The sequence below is a fragment of the Solanum pennellii genome, chromosome 1, assembly GCF_001406875.1.
Source record: "Solanum pennellii chromosome 1, SPENNV200".
Lineage (NCBI taxonomy): Eukaryota > Viridiplantae > Streptophyta > Magnoliopsida > Solanales > Solanaceae > Solanum > Solanum pennellii.
The window spans coordinates 101118109-101126233 of record NC_028637.1 but is presented as its reverse complement, the minus strand read 5'-3'; positions in this window follow the sequence as shown (position 1 = coordinate 101126233).

Here is an 8125-nt window from a genome sequence, read left to right as displayed (position 1 = left end):
GTTGGATCGACATGGCTTTATTCGAGCTTTAATATGGTTGAGCTAGAAATTTTTAAGCTCATTAAATCACATAAATATGCTATATTATAAAAATATTTACCATTTATGTTAATATATTTTTTCTAACTAAATATAACTTTTTTTTTAATTGAAAAATTATACATTCATCGCGTTTTTTTTAACCCTTTTTCCTCTTCTCTTTTCACTCATTTGCTTCTTGTCTCTTTCTTTCTCTTTCTTCTGCTTTTTCGTCTCTTTCTTTTTTTTTTGTTATTCTTCTACTTCTTCGTCTCTTTCTCTAGCTTTATTTATGTTCCTTCTCTTCTTTTTTTTTTCTTCTTCTTCGTGTTTTCCATCTAAATAACCTACTCAAATCAATTTATGCCCATCTGTCACTATTTTTATCCAAAAATAAGATGAAAGGAGGAATAGAAAGACCAAAAACTTATACAAAATTACATTTTTAAGCAGAAATTTCAAATCATTAAATTACAAAAGCAAGATCTCACCATTGATGGTCATTATAAAACTTCAAAATTTGAATTCATCATTTGGATTTTACGAACTTGTGATTAGTTTGGATAGGTAGTTCCTACAGATAATTAAAAATGTCGTTTGGAGTTTATATCTCAATTTTAAGAGGTTTGGTTAATTTTATAATTGATTTTAGGAGACATTAACTTAAGATTCGAAAAAAGTGAAGTCTATGGAACTACATCGCAAATATATTAAAATTGTATTAGATATGTTGCATAATTGTATTAAAATCATGAACAATAATTTATAATACATATTACAAGCTTCACTTTTTTTTTTATAGTGATATCAACCAAAAAATTTAAGTAATACATATATAACATAGGCATCATACATATTGCAAATATCAGCCATGTTCTTAGAGATACAAATCAAAGTAATTTATAAGACACTTATAATACGTAACTTATTCATGAATTTTACAAGTTTAACTCAATCTATAAATTGTTGTCTTGTCTTTCGTTAGTTACGTTTTTTATTGTGAATTTTCTCTTCTAATTCAACTTTAATATTGTGTAATACACTTTTAATGTAAATTAAATTCATTTTTTAGTTTGTTATTTGTTACTATTAGGTTATTTGTTTAATTCATTATTGATATAAACTTAATTCACTCTATAGATCATTGTCTGGTGTTTCATTAGTTACATTTTTTTTTATCCATTCATAATTCTCTCGTCTAATTCAACTTTAATATTTGTGTAATGCACTTTTAATACAAGTTAATTCATTATTTGTTTATTGGTTGATTTGTTATGATTGAATTGCTTGTTTAATTCATTACTAATACAAGTTATTCAATTTATAAATTGCATAATGCTCTTTCGTTAGACTACATTTTGCATTCATGTTTAATTCGCTTCTAATTCGACTTTAATATAAGTGTAATACATTTTTAATTCAAATTTAATTCATTTGACAGTTTATTATGTCACTTCACTTGTTACGATTAAATTACTTGTCTAATTAATTATTAATACAAGTTTTATGTAATTTACGAATAAAAGAGAATATTTAAAATAAGTAATTATTTTTTAAAAGAGATCACTCAACATAAATTGTGGACAACAAGATCACAAAATGAAGACTTGCAAAAATGTTATGCATTACGATAAAGAATAAGGAATAAATATTTTTTTTTAACATTTTGTTTTAGAAGTTGATTAGTTTACTAAAAATATTTTCATTTTTTGTCTTCTAGTTAAGTATTAACACATGTCTAATATTATGTATGAATTGATTAAAAAAAATTTAGTTGTATATCACTACAAAACATGTGTTAAAAATGCTATGTATAATTCATTTGTATTACATACAAATTATAAGTGGTGAAAAAAAGTATTAAATATGTATTAAAAATAGTTATAATTCATTTTTATTACATATATAAGTTTTAAGAAAATTTTAAATCGAAGCTTGCATTATGAATTAGTGTTGTCTTACAAACGTATTAAACATGTATTAAAGTTGTTTAAAAATTATTTTAAATAAGTATTGCTAAAAGTTGACAAAAATGGTGATAAATTAAAAGTATGCTTAAAAGTGGTAATTATTAAATAAAAGACCATCACTTATGTAATTTTTCCTTTAAGAAAATAATTTTTTTAGCCTGTTTGAATAAGCCTAAAAGATATAGGTTGGACCGGCCCGTAGGCAAATAAAAATTAAAAAATATAATATAATATTAAAATTTAAAATTAAAGAGAGTCCAAACTCAAAACAATTAGGTTAATATCTTTTAGATACTTTTACTTTTACTTGAAAAAAACATAGTAAAATTAGGGATAAGGGTCTGACAAATATCTGAACTTTGGCCGAATTTGCCGTTGCGATACTAAACTTTCATGAAGACCTATTACCTTTCTAGACTATTTAATATTGTATTTTAAACATATATATTTTTCCATGTGGACATAAAAATTAATGCAAAATTATAAATAGTATTATGTCCACGTGGACATATATATAACTTTAAAATACACTATTAAATAGTTCAGGGGTAAAAAATACACTATTAAATAGTTTAAGGGTAAGAAATACATTGTTAAATAGTTTAGGAAGTAAAAAATACACTATTAAATAATTCGAGAGGTAATAGGTCCTGAGGAAATTTTAGTATCGGAATAGCGAATTCAACCAAAGTTCGAATATTTTTCAGATACTTATCCCTAAATATTATAAAGATAATTTTTTTGTGGTTTAATTAACAAGCAGTAACATTAACATTATATAATATTGTTTTGTCATATTTATGATAATATTTTTAAATTATAATTTATAATTTAATTTAATAATTATAAAAAAATATATAATTTTAAAAAAATGGACTGTCTCCCAGCAAGCCTGTAGCTCACGTACTTGTGCGTTGGGCCGATCGTTTTCTGGCTCATATAAAAAGTGGGCTACTTCGACTTGACCTGTAAAATATAAAATCTGTATGAAGTGGGCTAGCCCATATAACAGCTAAACTTAGTTATCCTAATGAAATTTAATGATAAGCTTAAGGATGGTGCATCTGTATTAAACAATCCTACTATTGTGTCCCATAACTCTATCCCAATTCTGAACCATTTCTTTACTACCTAAGTACTTAATTAGAACCATCTACACATCTTATGATCCAAATTCAGCTAACTTTGACATTTTAAAGGGTTAATTGTGGTATTTTGTAAGCAAATTATCGAAGAATCTAATTGTAATTGATCGGTTTATCTAGTCGATCGATTGACCTTCGATGATTCCTCTCTAATAAATTGAATCATATAACCAAAAAACACTTTTTAAAAAAAATTCTATCTCGTTGAAAATAATAGCTAAACATAAAAAGCATATCTTTGAGGGATTTCATTGGAAATATGCGTATTTTTATAGTAAATATGAATTATCTCCGTCCATTTCTTGTCTAATTGCTTACCTATAATCATGTGAATAGTCAAAATAAAGAAGCTTAAAAAGGGGTTGAAATAAAGTTAAAACTTAGAAATAAAAGGTGGTCTACTGGACCAAAAAAGGAAGATACATATTTAAATGGATGTCTTATTAGTTGAAGTCACATGGTAGCATGTGAAATTGTAGTGTCTCCATATAGTTTGATGAATNAAATAAATAAATGAATAATGTTCTCTTTTAAAGTTCTAGAAGAAAACTATGTAGTGACACATCAATCAAACAATGAGTTTAATTTGTTGGATGAAGGAGAAAGCTAATTATTTGAATTAGTCTATCAACATTATCCACCTTGTACAACTGTACTTGGTTTATAAAAAAACAAATACTATAGTATATAATTGGAAATATAGTAGGCATGTTAGTTGAATCACCTTATCTTGCTCATAAAGATAGAGTAAGCCTGAATAAAAGAGTAATTAGGTCAACCTAATCCTTCATTTGGTGTAATGTAATTATAGTTTAAGAGACTTAAAGACCTTTGTTTGGTGACAAAACATATATATATATGATCACAATCAATGTCACTTTCCTATATAACCTTTTAATTAAGTTTTTTTTATTATCATTTATAATGTGATCAATAAGAAACTATCAAACTTGATTTTTACCTTTCACCAAACAATGCCAAAAGATAGCCATCACTACAAAAAGAAGAAAAATATCAACAACTATACACAAAAAATTATCTGCTTCTCTTTGCCTATGTCAGACAAAACAGAAAATTCATTGAATCTATTTTGTTTTGATTGATGTGGGAAAAAAAAAAGGTGATTTATTGGTAAAGCTTTGAGACACCACGACATTATTACATGACCACAGAAAAATAAAAGTAGAATGTTTATATGTCTTAAATTTAAATCTAGATCACAACTCTCATCCTTCACTTATTTAATTTTGATAATTCTATCAATTCCTGAGTGGTTTTTATAATTAGTAGTACTAAAAGTGAGATTCGTAATTTAATTACGTCCATATATATTAGAAAAAAAAATTAATTTAGTTATGACCATGTTTTTTTTTTTTAAAAAAAGACTTGATCAAGTATAGATATGGTTGAAAGTTCAACTTTATTTTAAATAGGTTTAAAGAATGGTTACAAGTAAATGGAGGTAGACGTGATATTTTAAAACACAAGGAATGTGAATGTTATAGAGCGTAACCTGAAGGGAGGTCTCTAAAATTATCCCTTAAAAAATAATATTCGCAAGTTGATATTATGTTTGGACGTCTATTTTACTTAAAAAGATAGATCTTAAAGTTTCGTGAATGAAAAATAAGAAAAGAATTGAATTTTTTTTTCATACTTGATAAACTCTATCTTCAAAAACTAACTAAATAATCGATACAATGTATAATGATTTTGAACCTTGAAGAAAGAAAGAAAAGATATATATAGTGCAATGTGGTATAATGATTTAAATAAAAATTTGGCTAAAATTTTCATGTGCAAATGATGTGGAAAAGTTTTATGAACATGTAGGGTATAATTTGCTTTTATTCTCTACAATGATTATATTAGTGTGAGGGGTGCCCCGTTAGCACATGCAAATACCAAAAATGATAAAAAGGAAAGGTGTGAGTGTGAAGAAGAGATCAAAAGAACATGTGCTTCTTTTGTTTTTCTATCAATTGATACCTTTGGACTCATTCATAATCTTCTTCTTTAAATAATGTGGACATCTTTCATCCACATCATTAATGAAGTGGATTGTGTAGGCATAGTATAGTGAAGGGATTGAATGTATGGTGAAATTGGAACCTTGGATTGTTCATAATGGAGTTGAACTATTGGAGATAATAACTTCAAATAAAGGAGAGACAAATTTCTTGGTTGATAATCTTTTAAGGTATAAGTGGATAGGTTAACGTAAATTTTATTAGTTTAGGAGATAATTATTTAGATATATTTTTAGTTTGTAACTTGATAAATTTTATCAGATTTTAATGTGTTTAGATACGCTGAATCACGTCTAGATAAATGTATACATGAGATCAAAACTGTGTGTAATTTTTTATAGATATACTGTATCCAAGTGAATTCTCATGTATCTAGAATACATAACAAATCTCGCTTGCTTCTCCCCCATCTCGCTCGCCACTTTCCTATGTAATTGATATCTCTCACTACAAGAAAACTGTGAATTACATGGGAATTTTCCTAGAAATCACTATGAAAATTTGCAGGAAAATAAATTTCCTACAAATTTTCATACTAATCTCCAAGAAAATCCTCATGTAATTTACGATTTTCTTAATAGTGTCTTACACATGTAAATCATACCATTTACATATTCTTTCTAGCGTGTATTTAGTATAATTCACATGTATTTGCGATACATAACAAATCTCGCTCGCCTCTTTCCTTATTTTAGTGTATCGGATGACAAACATACATGTATCAAAACATATCTTCTTCAATATATGATAAGAAAAAACTTAAATTAATGATAAGAAACATAATATTTTTAAAATATAGATAATAACACCATATATATGATAGCAAAATATTTCTTATAGAACTTTATAAAAAATAATAATTCAAGTTCACATAATACACACCATACAGAAAAATATGTGCCATATAGAGAGGGGGGACACACATATTCTACTTTTTATCTAAATGTTGGAGTGGCATTCACATTCTCATTCCATTTATGACAATTACATTACGTATGAAATATTACAACTTTTGGAGTTTCCACTATTTTGATATATTCCATAGAATTATTCTATATATTCATGAATGATGAAATTATGCATGCTATAAATAAAAGTAACTCTTATCTAGCAATTCTTCCACAACAATTTTATTTGATATCAAAATACTCCTATAGGACCATGTATATTTACATTTATTTTTATCTTTTCCTAATTCTTTTTCATGTCTTTTCCCTTTATAATTCATCTCTAAGTAATGTAACGATTGATTTTTTGTTCTTTACCTATAGAATAGGTCCAAATTGTTAAAGTTTTAAGCGATATTTATATAATGTTAAATTATAAATATTCACATTTATTATAGCTACTAGATATAATGCAAGAGACAATTATATATTATTGCCATACCATTCTTATGTGACATTTAGATATGGTCTCAATTTCTGCTTTAAAGCCTTCTTCATTAACTTTTCTATAGGGTCTTTAATTTAAATATACAATATAACATATAAGATAATTTTAGGAAATTAATTAAATTTCTGTTTTCTTGAAATTCATAGAAGTGCATGTATCTTACAAGTTACAACTAATAATAGCATACATCCTTTTAAATATTTATTTGTGTAGATATATGCCAAAAGAGATATTTTTTTTATTTTTAAAAAAGAAGGGATAATGTAAAATACAAAAACCGGACAAAGCCAATTTATTAGGAGTGACATGCCAGAATGTTTTGCCTCTTNTTATTGCCGTACCATTCTTATGTGACATTTAGATATGGTCTCAATTTCTGCTTTAAAGCCTTCTTCATTAACTTTTCTATAGGGTCTTTAATTTTAAATATACACTGTAACATATAATGATCTCTATAAGATAGTTTTAGGAAATTAATTAAATTTCTGTTTTCTTGATATTCATAGAAGTGCATGTATCTTACAAGTTACAACTAATAATAGCATACATCCTTTTAAATATTTATTTGTGTAGATATATGCCAAAAGAGATATTTTTTTTATTTTTAAAAAGGAAGGGATAATATAAAATACAAAAACCGGACAAAGCCAATTTATTAGGAGTGACATGCCAGAATGTTTTGCCTCTTTTAGTCAGACATGCTTCAATGTCATTAAACTTGGTAATTATAAATTTCCAATTGTGATCAACAGCTATCAACATACTTTTAGATTATCCATAATAAATTCCATCATTTGCCTTCTTTAATTTTATCCTTTAACTATCAATTTATATCTAGCAAGACATAAGTTTCTTCAAATCTAAGACATAACTTTGTAAAATATTATAATACGAAAATAAAATCCATAATAATTTACCTAAAAACACCTCTTAAGCGAATAATAATATGATTCAACTGTTCTGAGTACGTAATTTTTTAGATGAGTATCTATACTTTTCTTGCATTTGATGAATTTGGCTAAACAACTCCCANAAATTCCATCATTTGCCCTTCTTTAATTTTATCCTTTAACTATCAATTTAAGTTTCTTCAAATCTAATACATAACTTTGTAAAATATTATGATACGAAAATAAAATCCATAATAATTTACCTAAAAACACCTCTTAAGCGAATAATAATATGATTCAACTATTCTGAGTATGTAATTTTTTAGATGAGTATCTATACTTTTCTTGCATTTGATGAATTTGGCTAAACAACTCCCACATGCTATCACTTAGTCCTTCTGCTAATTAAAATTATGCTAAGATTCTTACTTATCCATAACCTTGACCTTTTCGTGCATTTGAAGTCTATTAACTATGCTTCTAATTAATTAGTGTTTCTTTCATTTGACGAATGGTTGTTGTTTGAAAACAATTTATATTTAAATATATCCTGAAGAGAATGTTCATATGCATATATGCATCAAAATTANATGGTTGTTGTTTCAAAACAATTTATATTTAAATATATCCTGAAGAGAATGTTCATATGCATATATGCATCAAAATTAGTTAGTGGA